Source organism: Harmonia axyridis, chromosome 2 (assembly GCF_914767665.1).
Source record: "Harmonia axyridis chromosome 2, icHarAxyr1.1, whole genome shotgun sequence".
Lineage (NCBI taxonomy): Eukaryota > Metazoa > Arthropoda > Insecta > Coleoptera > Coccinellidae > Harmonia > Harmonia axyridis.
The window spans coordinates 27,166,033-27,181,252 of NC_059502.1; the positions used below are offsets into that span (position 1 = coordinate 27,166,033).

The window sequence follows — 15,220 nt, forward strand, 5'->3', positions numbered from 1 at the left end:
GGCTTAAAAGCCGAGACAGTGTTTTTCTAGCTCTTTTTCTAAGAGATATACAGGGTGTTCTACAAGCTCTATGACAAACTTTGGTAGATGTTAGCTGTACTCATTCTGACATTTTTTACCTAACTACGAACTTTCAAACCAACTTCTAATAAGTTACGAAAAAAAAAATATGTTAAATTAGACCGACACTCTTTCATCATCAAATTTTGTTTGACATATCTTGGAAAGAGAAATGTAGCATCCATTTCCCAGAAAAAAATGTACAGGGTAGGCAAATTTCGATCTTTTAGCACTACACTTTTAAACCAGAGGAGATAGACAAAATGTGATACCTCATTCTCGTTCTCATTTTCTGAGAAACTAACAAGATTAGTATTCATTTTTGGCCAAGTTCTCTTGTTTTCGAACGGTTTCGTACTCTTGTTAGTTTCTCAGAAAAAGAGGAAAGTTTAAAAGTTGTAGTGCTATAACATCGAAATTTGCCCACCTTGTACAAGCTCTACATGCTGGCGATACCCACAAAAGTTGAAACTTTATCATTGGTTACGTTACTTCAACAACATGAAATGAACATAATAATAGATTTAGTTCAGTTGACTGACCTGATGAGGCTTGTTTCCCTATAGGGATGATATCAACAACAATGATAATAAACATATGAATGGATACTACAAAATCCATATGCCATTTAACTTCTGGGGTGGGATTATCAACAATGATATATGTATATGGTATATGTAATGAATGATAGTTTGAATGGAGATTTTTATGAACATCTTTCGAAGCTGAACCTAACTAGGATTAGGAAAATTTCCCAACTAAATGGATAGGTCAAGGGGACCACCTCAATCACCGGTTCCTAATCCGTTAGATATTTATGAGGAAATTTCATGATGGAATTTCTTCTCCTCAACAATTACTGCATGGATTCAAAAAACAGTAAACCAAATAAGGAACGACACAAATCTGATGCTCCAAGTAATAGAATTTTTTATGATATCAAAATTTTTTAATTTCCATTCCTCATAATTTTTATTGTAGTTGCTGAAGGAGGTTGATACAATATTCAATGTTCAAACATATTTTTTCAAATGCTAATTCTTTTCAACAAAAACTAATCGCACCTATGTTCATAAAAAACTGATCATAATGAGTACAGCAGAGAACTGTTTGAAATTCAAAAACTGAGGAGAAAAATACTACTAATTAATATATCAATTATATTATCATTAATTACTATTTATATAATAACCCTCATATTTGCCGAGGAAAACTGTTTGTCACGAAAACAATAAATTACTCTTTTTCAAAGTCTCTAGATTTTAATAATTAATGTTCTTGTTTTCATTTCGAGTCTGACTGAGAAACGAAATCGAGTTACTCAAACGCATTAATTCATTATCCAATTGGTTGACTCCAAATAAAACAAATAAGTCAAACTAATATCACTACCGAATAGAAATGCCAAGTCACTTCCTTGATCAAACAAACATTCCGCCACAATCAACATTACAATTTCCAAGTTGAAGTTATGTGCAGGGTAATTTGCCTAAGACATACTTTGTGTCCGTCCAATCAGTGTGCAAACTTCAAATCGCCAGTGGGTATGAAGATAGCGACTCCATTTCGAAGTTATTGCATCTGAACACGTAAACAGTTGGACTGATGCCAAAAATACCTCTACTTGGAGGCGAAGTGTAAAGAAGTTGTTTATGGTGACAAATCCCGATTTACACAAACATGCATTGCAATGAGCTCGTGAAAGAACAAGGAAGGAGGTTTATTTCTGAAAGAAAGTGAAAGTCGCAATCTTGTTAAGTTACGATAGTGAAATTAGATTGAGTAGCAGGAAAGCAACATACTCTGCCAGCAACTTTTCAGACTTTGGAATCGTTCGAAGGAATAATTTTGAACCCATTCCATAAAATTTTTATAGTCCACATTTTGAAATGTTTATAATCAACCCATCGAAAAAGACAAATATATTATTCATTTTATAGACTTCAAATCAAGGAACCAAGCCCAAAGCATTAATTTCTCGTGTATTAAATCGCAATAATGGAATTAAGGAAATATTTTGATATGTTGAATCCGATAACTGCATTAGAAGTTTTGTAGTTATTATTTTCTATACTTACAGGGGTTTTCTGAATTCGAGGCACAAACGATAATGACAGAGTCCACGGATCATTTAAAAAAAAAGTCCAAAGAACATGGGCCCGCAAACGCCCATTGATTTTTTTCAATTTTTTTCCTCATGAAACATTCGCTTCTTAGGATATTCAACTTAAATTTAATATAGATATCACAATTTGAGGTTTTTTTTCATGTGATATGCTAATTTTGATTGCAAATCTACAGGGTGATATTTTTTCTGGAACAGCGCCAGCTTTTTTCCTACAGAACGTTTTCTTGGATGACTGTTAGATTTGAAATTTTGGTTTAGAATTACACTTTTTGGTTTCTTGCAGTTTTGTCGTATCTACTATATGGATTTCGAGAGAAAAAATTGAAATAATTCTCTAGTATTCTTCAGGAAAATCTATATTACTATAAAGTTCGAATCAGTAAGCTATGATGAATAAATTAATGAGTTTATTAAATTTAGATACTTATTCATCCAATCTGTAGAGAAGATTAATGAAGATATGATAAACTGGTAAAATCATCACAAAAAAGTAGGACTACAATAATGTTTGATCTATGTTTCACTTTTTTTCTTCTTAAAATCATCCAAGAAATTTCCAATTTTTCTTTGTATTTCCAATTCAGGGACACATTCTATATTGATATTCAGTACAAGATAATATTATTTAAACAGTTTTTCTTGCGCTGATATCATCATTGAATAATTGAAATGGTTCATATTCATCTAAGAAAATATTCTTTCATCTTTATCAGGAACCATTATGTTGCTATATCATCTTAAATAGACCAAGTATGAATACCTTGTGAGTGAATCCTTGGTCGGAGAATTTCATCTTCGTCTGAATTGGTTCAGAAGTTATTTTTATCCTTTCAACCCTTTATCCCTGATAGGTATTACTTCTGAAGCATCATCTTCAACATCGAAGAGCAGGAGACAATAAGGAAATAATTTAGAATCAACTCTTTCTAGGTCTATTAATTCTTATTTTAATCATATCATCATTTTCATTTCGTGAAAACGATAAGTGGTGAAAATGCTATTACGGGTTTTAATTCTGAGATATTCTTTGATGAATAAACAATAAATTCGCAGTTTTTTGGTTTATTAATTTATAATATTAGAATTTATTGCCGCATCGATCCTCCACTTTCAGTGAAATAAAACATCGGTTCTCTGACCAACATCGAAGAAATAAATTTAATTAACTCATATCTCCGAAACTTTTCAACATACAGTCATGAAATCGAAGGTATATATTTGAAGGATAATATTGAATTATAATAATAATAATAAATTCATTTGTAATACAAATACAAATAAATTATTCAATTGGATTCTGAAGCTTGAAATTTCAATCCTGTATAATTGATGATTTTTAACGAAAAAAAAATCAATAAAATATACAAAAAAGACATTCTGTATTTCAATAAAAAAAAAATTGGGAACGCAAAAGTATCCAAAATATTTCGAGTTATAGTGGATCTGTGAATACGAAAGAACATATGGAAATATAATGTAGGTAAAGAATATATCAAGAGTGAAATCTTGATTTTTAGATAAAAAGTCCTCGAATCTATTTTTTCAATGCAATATGCATTCATTGGGAAAAACATTTCGAATATAAAGATCAAAATACATCATTTCTTTTGGTACTGAATATCATTGTTACCTACTATTTTTCAATATCCTTGCTACAAACCACCGAAACCACAAATAATATTTTTTATTCTGAAGTCAGCCGTCAATAAAGATGACCCAGTTAACATAATGGATTTCTCAATTATTCCCCCTTGAGAAAATTCAACGGGCGTCAAGTACCAACTTGATTTTTTTCGGTGTATCTTCTCACCACCCGAATTCTAGATTCCACAGTTCAAACCCTTTAATGATCTCAAGAACGGCATGATTTATTATATTAAAAAAAAATGTATCTAGAGGTGGTAGATTAGATAGGTACTCTTCTGATGAAACCCTTACCTATATTTCGGTTGTAAACCTGATAATGAATTTGAATTAGAAAATGTCGTCCAAAGAATTGGGAATTATTTTTTGGTCCAAACTTCTTCATATGGTGTGGTAATATAAATATAAATGAGATGAAGTAATAGTGTTATGAATAGATTAAATGAATCGTATGATTATTTGATTCGTTTTTGAATGTGGTTGCTTTGATTTCGATGTTTTTTTATGATGAATGAAATTCTGTTCGAGAACATATGATCACAGGATATGATTAACGAACTCATAATGAATGGTGTTCGTTACCAAATTGATAGGATAGTATTCCATAGAAATTATCATCAAAACAAACAGATATCGACAGAAACAATCGATAAATGAAGCACGTTCCCAACCGGCTAGATTTCAACAAATTCTAGGCGAAATTGATAAATACATATTTTATTCGATCATATGACGGACTCACTTGAAAAACTGAATCTGAACAGTTCATCTGACAACCATAAGGTCCATCTCCCATCGTCCTTTTTTGACAATTCATTCAAGAAAACACAACAGATCCTTCGCTGTCATCGTGATGACACAGAAACTCGAATTAAGTTTTTTTTTATATTTCATTCAGCCTCCAACTCTATTTGCACGCACTTATGAATGAAAAAGCACTTATAACTGGATGAAAAACTGCCTCAACGTCTTGAGTTTTTCTACCATTCTCGAAATATTTGAAGTTTTCGAAAAACTGAATACACCATCGAAAATCAAAATCCGCGTATATTCAATTTTCGTGGAAATATAAAAGGAGCTCTCGTTGACGATATTCTAACCAACTGGCCGTTCCCCAAAGCTTTTCCGAACGTTTTCCCGAGTTTTCCCGAGCGCGGTTCGATCCAGAGCAACACATAGCAACGATGGCATGGGGTTCCGCCCTCTTCTGAAAGAAGTACGCTCAAAACATGTGGGAAGAAAAGGAAATGGAATAAAGCACGAAATGTCGGCGAAATTTTAATTGATGAGAATTTCCACTGGGTCTTCTTCATTTCTGATCATTTCAGGGTTCATTCGGTTACCCCACAAGTGCCTCACGTTGAATAGGAACATGATGTTCGAATGAAGTAGTTTGAATTACATAAGGGTTCTCGCTAGGAAAAACATCGTCGAAATTATCATTTTTGAATTTTACATACTAAAAATTATTGTGTTTGATTTCTATGGAAAAATTCTCAGGAAAAATTGCCCGGAAGGCTAGCAGAGCCGCAACGACCCCCCCCCCCATTCAGTGAATATTAACAATTATAATAGGAAGAATTTTCCTTTCCTAACCAAAAAGGGTTCTGTTTTTTTTTATGACAAACATATGAACGTATTACAAAATATTAATCTCTTTAATTCATTCCGGAATTATTGACATCCCAGGCATCTGCATGGAACGAAATTAAGTTGGTAATGGTTCATTCAGTATTATTTTGATTTACAGAATACGAGTTGGTATAGGAAATGTCATTGGCAGACGATACATATTTTGAATTTTATTTGTTTGTGTTATTGATTTTAATTCATGAAATATTTGTAACACTTTGAGGGTGATGTCGTTAGAGGTAGTTGATGAAATGCTCAATATAAGAAATTCTTTTGTTCATGTTTAAATTAGTGTATCTGTTAGCTTCAATCATTTTCTCATCAAAGTAAAAAAACAACTAATTGTATGTTTTATCTTTTGAAGATGTGTCCCTTTTTATTTTTGAACATATTTGAGGAATATGAATTTCCCACACAAGGCAGTTCAAGCGGTTTTCATTTCCGATGTTTTTTTGACATTTAAAGGTATGTAGCAATGTTAATTTATTCAAACACAGTATTTTTATTATATTCGAATGTCGATTATTTTTAAGTCAAATAAACATTATCCTCGACTTATTGTGGATTGATCTGGTGTCTTAATTTAGTTATTCAATTTGTTAACCGTTTACTCTTTTGGTTCATTATTAGTTTTGTCATTTTTAGAACTGGTGTGAAATTCAAAGACAAAAATAAATCAAATATACCATAAATATATATATTGTGGAGGAATAGACACAAAGAAGTCAATTTTTTATATTTATGTTGAATATCCTTCATCATGTAGACTCACTAAACCTTTATAATTGGAAGACATTTCAACGAGGTGAACCAGGATTATGTCGACATTGAAGCGTAGAACTATTGACTCACATCAGGTGCCATATGTATCCAGAAATGGAAGGTTTTCTTTCAGTTATTCAATATCAAGTGATCTCAAAGAGAAATTACAGCAAGCATTTCATAAGGGATCGAACTATTACTGACGATCGAAGCCGATATGGGTATCCTACGAATGAGACAATCCAACATATCACGGGAGGATGTCAAATGTTTGAAGGAAATGAATAGAAAGAGAGACACGATGCAGTATAAAAGATATTACATCAAGAATTGGCAACCATATTAAAACTAATTCATTCTGAAAAAATGCAATACTACGAGTACCAACCGAAGACCATCCTGGAGATTGAACGCTATAAACCGTACTAGGAACGTACAGTTTGAAATTTGAAAATTTGCACTTTATTTTTGGGCTCTGAACATGAATTCCTATAAATGAAATCATGACTGTATGCCTCATTTCGTAATTTGGAAAATTTAGCAGACAAAAATCATGAAAATATAATTTTTCGGCAACCGTCCGGGAAGTGCTCACTTCCCGGACGCTTTTTCTCTGAGAAAGTAGCATTTCCCGGCCTGGTCCGGAAAGTACGTACTTCCCGGACTAGGCCGGAAAAGAATCATAGAATCCATAGCAACCGAGGTAACGGCTGACAGTTCATATGAAATTAGTTGTCAAAAATTTGCATGTTTTTTTATCGCAATCGCAATAAAATATGGAAAACAGCAGCGATAGTGTTATTTTACATGGTTGCCGAAAAAATATTGTACGCAACACGCCCGAAAATGGTTTTTTTGGACTCACAGACTTCCAGGACGAGCGTAAGCGAGTCCTGGAAGTCTGAGTCTGAGTCTGAGTCCAAAAAAAAAATTTTGTCTATTCGTCCAAAAAAACCCTATAATCCGGACTTGTTACGTAAATTACTATTCTCTATTTCTGTATCGTAATAAGTTCATTACAGTTCTAAAAACAGTGCTGTAATGAACTCATTACAGCATCGTTTTCAGATATATTTTTCGTTTTGTGGTTGTCTATGCTGTCTTCCAATCCTATCAAATTTCAACAGACGTCAATAATTGTCAATATAATATAATTTGGGGATATAGAGAAATGATTTGCTACATATTCGCAAATTCTCATAATTCTGGAAGTGTTAAATGGATTTCGTCAGACATAATTCACGAATTTAATGTGTAATTGTAAATTATGTCTAAATTCGGAACATACGATTCATATTCAAATTCCGTAATCTGTCAATTTTCGTAACAGTCACACTAACTGCCAAGATACAATACAAAATTCACTAGGATATATAATCTGAATTTTTCATTGAGTTTCGACAATATTTCGCAAAACTTGACTGAAATAGAGAAAATATCGTCTAATACTCGTTGCAGAAGGCAATTTCAACACTCATGCGTTCCAAAACTCCTTCGTCACTCGTTTTCGAATTTAGCATTCGTGTTGGAATAGGAGCCCATTCTGAAACTTGTTTTAGAATATATTATTATAATGGTTATTTCTATGATCAAACCACAGTGAATTTTACTAATATTTATGTAACCAGAAATAAAGCCGTGACTGGACGTTCGAGGTCTACTTCGATGTCAATAATTTTTGAATGGACTATAGGTAGTAAATTAGGTGTATCATCCTATATTCTTTTTTTTTTTGCTTGATCACCATTGGCAACCTTTCGTGCGATCAATGAGTACTTATCGAAAATATATTGGACGTCTTCCAGTCGACTGTAAATGAATTTTTTATAAACGAACCAGATAAATTCTAGGATCGGGAGTCCTAAATTTACAAAATGTATTTATAATATTAAGTTGCAAAAAACAATTAAAAGAGGGAGTCCCAAATACGATGGTCACTGAAAGAATTTTTGAAATTGGACAAAGTTTCGAAAATTTGATTTATTCACATAACAGGACTGAGATATCTCGTGATTGAACATGAAATGAAAAATCAATTAGAACGTCAGGAGCTCTATTAAACTCATTCAAGTATGAAACAACTAAAACAAATGAAAAACATCGAATTTCAGTAATAAGTCATGAAAAGACGAAAAAATGAAACGAATGAATTCCTTATATTGGGATTCGAAAAAAGTTATTTGCAGAGCTGTTCGAAATGAAAATCATTTGCTTATTTCTTAATATATATAATATATAATAAGTGTTCAGCATCTGCCATATCCTGCAATTTTCCTCATAAGAAAAAATCAAGTTGGTTTAGATCTGGAGATCGGGAAGACCATGAAATGCATCTTCCTTGACATATCCATTTGGATGAGTATTATCAAAGTATTCTAAACAGAGAATCTCGTTACATCTCGTCAATTACAACCCAAGTTTCAATAAAATCCGCCAATAAGTTTGGTTCTGATGATGGTGTCATTATTTTCATGAATATGCAAACTTATCATGTACCTTTCTTAGGAAAGGCAGAAATTAATTTTTTGTCGTCAATCCGTACTTACCTAGTCCTTCTTCCTACTCTACCTCTGGTAAGAGTGTGTCCCGAGACACCTTGTATATCTACCATTTTCGAAGTTAGATTAAGAAGTGTTCTTACCACAGATGTTTCAAGTTATTGCGTCTTCATCTGTGTATGTTGAGTGAAAAAGAATATTTTAAGTTCATCACATCTCGTTACTAATGATTTGATAGGCTTAAAGAAAACGGTTCATTTAAATTTGTCATGAGTATACGTAGTTAATATAGAGTCGAAGTATAAAAAGCATGGAATATTTATATGAATTTAACGATTCTTCCTCACAAACGGTAGGTACTACACATTCCATTCATCATAAATTTTTATCATCTTACGTAAAATACTAACATTCTCAAATATTTATTTAATTCAAGTTCGGGTGGATTCAAAGGGAGCAATATCCCAGGAAATGTTTGGGTGGAACACATCTACATGAAATACGATAGGTGATGAAATTTTACAGCTCTCAAATTGCTTTCCAGAACATCGGCGTGGTTCTTAAACTGTGTGTTTTGATTTAGATAGATAAAGTTATTTTAAGGATTTGGAAGAACTGTATAATTTTTCGGCTGATGATGAGTTCTACAAACTTAGTTCGTTCGTAAGTAATTCATCTTGGAAATGTGAAAATTTCATCAAGTCATTACTATGTGCCCCCAAATCATGCTGATTTGGAATATATTTTATATAATGCATTTTTTGAAGCATGTACAGGGTGGGCAAATAAGCGAGGTAAGCGGCTATATTTGTATGAAAAAACCAAAAGATCGCAAAGCGATAGCTTCAGGCGTTCTGGAGTTATGGCCGAAAGAAGACACAATTTAGTTTTTCAGTGCATCAGTTGAAGAATTTCTGTTTTCGTTCATAACTGCAGAAGGCCTGAAACTATCGCCTTGTGACCTCTTGGTTTTTTCATACAAATTTGATTGGATTTCTGTTTCTTTCAGTTCTTAAAACACAATTTGATTTTTCGCAATGCATCAGTTTAAGAATATCTTCTTTCAGCCATAACTTCAGAACGCATGAAATTATCGCTTTGTGACCTTAAGGTGTTTTCATGCAAATTTGATGGAATTTCTGTTTTTGTTGAAAAAATCTTATCATTACATTTGAAATTTCGCAGTAAAATGAACAAAACAATGAACTTATAACTTAGCGCCCCCTATTGAAAGCAGCAAAAACAAATTTATCATGACTATATTTTGTCCTCAATCAACAAGATATTATTTTTCAGACGAGATCTAATTTGCTCAAAAAAATTGAGCCAAACTGAAGTTACAGGCATTTCACTCAGTCAGATTTCTCCCTTTCCCCTACCCTTATTTGATGTCGTAAAATCGAAAGTGACAATTCAAAAAGATAGAGAATTTTACAAGGATTAGAGTGATGATATTTGTTCTTCAACTTCATATGAAACATTTTCGAGTAAAATTCATTTTTCTACTCGACGATAGCTATTACGCCCCCTTGCGGTAGAGGTATAAACTTGAAAACAATTTCCAGTGTGTTTTCTTGTACACTTTAGTGCTAAAAATTTTTACCGCAAGTCTCTACGATGAGTGGATCCTGAAATATAGCCGCTTACCTCGCTTATTTGCCCATCCTGTACAGTGCATCCCATTTTGGGTGAGACTGCCAGGTTTCTCGCTTGTTATTTGAGATAGAGTCTTGGGGTTTTCACGTTCCTGTCCTACTTTTTCATGAAACTCAAGTTGGTCTAATCAGATTTTGCACAACTGTTTCCGTTCAAGAGATACAGGGCGATTTTGGAAATTGATACTTTTCGGACCCCTCCTTTATCTCCGAAGTTATTAGAAATAATGCTGAGGTAAAAACTACATCTGAATCAGAATTCTGCGTAGAATCCAGTGACGTACTCAATTTTTTTTTTCGGGGTATGGTTTTGAAGATTCAACACTAACCTATATTTTTTTTAATGGAACACCCTGTATATTATTACTTCGTTGGATTCGTAATTTTTTTTCTTTCAAAATGATGTATGATACTATGTAATAAGGATGTTCAGAAATATAAAAAAACACTAAAACATCAAATAATGATGGTTTTTTTGTTAATGGGCAATGGATTTTCCATATAAAAAAAGAATCAATAATAATAATAATAATTCATTGCGATGACAGCTAGATCAGATTGGTTTTTCCTTCCCAATGCTTGCTTGATGAAACAATGCTGCCAAATGCATAGTAGCCATAATAACAACAATAATGTGTGTATCATCAATGACCTACTGCTTTTTAAAAATCAAAAGTAATGATCCTTTTATTGAAACTTGGGAAATTCATGACCCATTAACAAAAAACCATCATTATTTGATGTTTTAGTGTTTTTTTATATTTCTGAACATCCTTATTACATAGTATCCTACATCATTTTGAAAGAAAAAAATTACGAATCCAACGAAGTAATAATATAGAGGGTGTTCCATTTAAAAAAATATAGGTTTGTGTTGAATCTTCAAAACCATACCCCGAAAAAAATATTGAGTACGCCACTGGATTCAACGCAGAATTCTGATTCAGACGTAGTTTTTACCTCAGCATTATTTCTAATAACTTCGGAGATAAAGGAGGGGTCCGAAAAGTATCAATTTCCAAAATCACCCTGTATCTCTTGAACGGAAACAGTCATGCAAAATCTGATTAGACCAACTTGAGTTTCCCGAAAAAGTAGGACAGGAACGTGAAAACCGCAAGGCTCTATCTTAAATAACAAGCGAGAAACCTGGCAGTCTCACCCAAAATGGGATGCACTGTACATGTAAGACTAGCTACTCACTGGCAACTTTTTTATTTCGGTGATGAAATTATTTAGTCGCCTGTAAGTAGCCTGCTGCTGGAATCAAGAACGCGCTGACAACTGATTAGTTGCTTCACAACACTATTTTCAAAATCGTGCGTTTGTTTTGTGCTCATAAGTTATTTGAGAATTTAAAGAAGCATCCCAAAATATGTATGCTAATGACAAAGGAACTGGAACACCCAGAAGTAGCTGTTTAAATTTTATTTTTTTTTTGTGAAACATAGATAGTCTAGCGAAGAGTAAATGATTCAATTTGGAGAGAAAAAGCGTGAAGGTTCTTTCATGTAAACAATTTTTGTTACTTAAATATTGTAGTAGTTTTTTGCAAGTTCTTTGAATTTTACAACAAACCAGCTTTTCGAGGAGATCCAAAGTCGAAGTTTAGTTGTTTGCCTAGAGCACGTGTACGCGTTATTTATCGCTATCTAAGTGAATTAGAAAGAGTTCGAATTATTGGTGTACGGGAAGAGGGATTTTCATTTCGAGAAATCGCTAACCCTACGAAGAAAAATCCAACTACTGTTATGAGATGTTGTCAAGCATGGTTTGATAATGCCCAAAATCAAACAAGAGTAGGCACCGGTCATCGTAGAGACACAAATGAAGTTCAAGATCGACTTTAAAGACTTATGGTCATTAGAAACCGATTTGCGACAACTCGATCTTTGGCTGATGAGTGGTTAGGAGAACAAGGATATCTGTAACTGTCCGAACGGTTTACTGCCGGATAAGGTCTTTTAGACTGCAGCATTATCGACCCCATCTTATGTTACCTCTGACGGTTGAGCATCGTCGGCAACGATTAACAGTGGTGCAGAGTACGTCAACATTGGTATGTGGAATGGAATCAGGTTGTCTTCTCTAATGAATCTCGATTTTTCTTGCACATGATGTTTGAAGAAGGGTTAGACGACGTCGGGGAGAAAGACGTGAACCTCAGTTTGATGTTGAGCCTCATGTATACCGGATAGTAAGCGTTATGGTATGGGGTGCTATTGCACATGTAAATAAGTCAACTTTGAGTTTCTTTGTCAATTAGTAGGTATATTAATTATTTCTGTATGAGGAAAGTTTTAGAAAAATACCGGCATTAGTAGGACCTCGGATAACTTACCAAGACACCGTTGCGTTTGGCTGTTTAACCAGGTTGGCAGTAAAATTTTTATCGGCCTACTCGTATTCTTTCACTTTTTTATCATATAACGCTGGATATAACTCAATTGCTCCGATACATTATTTGGGTAGGACGGGACTGCTACTGAGAAACTGAGCTACATTGAATAGCCAATGTGGGTAGACAGGAATGAACATGTGTGTTCCATTTTTGCCGGTTACAACTGAGTTTCAAGTGAATACTTGTTATACATAAATGCAGACACCAACATCAGTGAAGTATTCATTATATTAAAAAAACCTTTCATTGTTCCCTTGTTCAAATATTTGTCAGACTCGTGGTATAATTATATCTCAGAAGCCAGAGAAATCCACTACCTACCGCCAGATTTTCTCAATACCCTGAACCAATACCAAAATCTAACTATATAATGCAGCTTCCTATCCCTAGAATCCAGGAGACAAATCCCGCAATCAAGTTTCCCATTCCGATATATGCCGCATTTAAACTGGGCCAACCTTAACATATATTTCATCAACTCTAAATTTACAGCTCTGATCATGACCTCCATACGTCGCATTCAATCTGTCCCGAAATCCCTGATGTTTATCTACTCGAACGTTTCAAACTCTAACAATAGCTGAATGTTCGTCAACATCCATCGCATTCTGAATCGAAAGGTTCTTTCGCGAACGATCAATCATTTATCGCTTATTAATATTCGCGTTTTGAAGGTTTCAAGAATATGTTAGGAGAAAGGTTTTGAGAAAAACATGCGAACAAAATATCATGTGATGAAGCGATTAATATAACAATATCTCAACGACTTTCTTCAATATTACTCCGATACCACTCAAAATTATTTCATCAAATTCTCTAAGCAAAGTTATATGGATATATAATAATAATATATAATAACTTGTCTTTATTCACATGATTAGTACGAAGTTAGAGGGAATGAAGAGGCCAACACACTTGCCAGAAAAGGAGCACAAACTTCTTTCATCGGCCCGGAACCTTTCGATGGTGTAGACAAATGTACCTAAAAGAAAGAGATTCAGGAAAATGAGGTAACCGAAAAAAAACTCTGGTGATATCTTCCAGGTTTGGATCACTCCAGAAAGTTTCTTCGAAACTTTGACTCTACAAGATCCAAGAAGTATCTGGATCTTAGTAAGAATATGCTACACCTCCTCACTGGATTCCTCACAGGGCATTGTCGCCTTAGGAAACACCTCATGAGAATTCAGAAAATGACGAGTGCAGATTCTGTGGGGAGGAGGAAGAAACTCTGGATCACCTGGTGACGGAATGCCTCGCCATCGCTTGTCAACGCAAAACCTGCCTTGGACACGAAACTTATTGAAGCCATCCCACATTCATCAGAACTCTGGAACTGGAAGGCGAGCTGTAGATCACTTTATGAAGAGAATAGCTCTGATGGCGGGGGGCACAATAGACCATTAGGTCGCAGTGAAACGAAACCTCCTTAATTAAATCTAATCTAATCTACGAGGCTTAGCCAGCTCAACCTCATTACACATTATCAGCAAAAAGATATATGAACAAAAAATCACCAAATATCACAAAGATACCGCAACAACTCCACCCCAAATGCCCAGTCTTTACCCAAATTAAAGATTATAATTTTAAACTACAAACTACTACTGGTTGGATAAGGGGTGAAGTCTCAACCTATTGTAAAATGCTCTAACAGATGTTATCTGTCTCAGATCTGTGTCCAAGTCATTGTAAAGAACGACCGCATTATATGAAAAACCCCGATTGAACAAGGAGGTGAAATGACGTGGGATGGCTAAATTGTTGAAATTTCTGACAGTCCTGATATCCATAGTCTTGAAAACAAAAATCAAAAAGACAAACTGTAAAAAAGTAGCAACACTCAACCACCCAATCTGGAAGAATGCACAAGAGATGTGGTCAAACTTTGTAAGGCCACTGACAAGGCTACAGTAAGTATTATACACTATTTGCAAACGATGGCGATCTAAAGCTGTCAGACACAGGAAAAAAAACCAGGCCATATAACATCCATGAGATAACAAGGATCTGACAAAGTTGAGATTTTACAGATTTGTTTTGCACAAATTGTCTACCAGCAAAAAGTAATAAACGCAGGGCTCCGTAAATCTTTTCATTTCAACGTTTCCAAGTATATCTTGATCACTTTCGCAACATAGGGTCGAGCATTGTCATGCTGTAAAATCTCTTCCGTCTTTGCCTTGCAAGCAGCTGTTCACAAGCAAACAAACACCGTTCAACATCTCTCGGCTTCAACTCGTACGGCACCCAGTTTCCTTGTTTTTGAACCATTCCGTGGCTTGTTGCGTCACTCCTAATGATCCTGCCAATTCGTGTTGTTGTTTTACACGAGTCTTGATCAAGTAATGCTTCCAATTCTCCATCTTCGTCTACATCTTCATCTGGTCTTAGACGTCAAAATCATTATTCTTGAAGTGTTGAAACCACTTTCGGCACG

General features: G+C 34.2%; 1 protein-coding gene across 5 annotated transcripts in view; it reads right to left on the reverse strand.

The window, feature by feature from the left end:
- The window catches only part of LOC123671920, a 197,521-nt gene that overhangs the window by 114,463 nt on the left and 67,838 nt on the right, over positions 1 to 15,220 (reverse strand). Inside the window, exon 1 of one of the 5 annotated variants that reach the window (XM_045605812.1) lies at positions 4,575 to 4,937. The exons of the other annotated variants lie outside the window; for them this stretch is intronic. The gene's annotated coding sequence lies outside the window, so the exon portion shown is untranslated. Of the gene's footprint in view, positions 1 to 4,574; positions 4,938 to 15,220 lie in introns of those variants that run through there. 5 annotated transcript variants of the gene reach the window in all.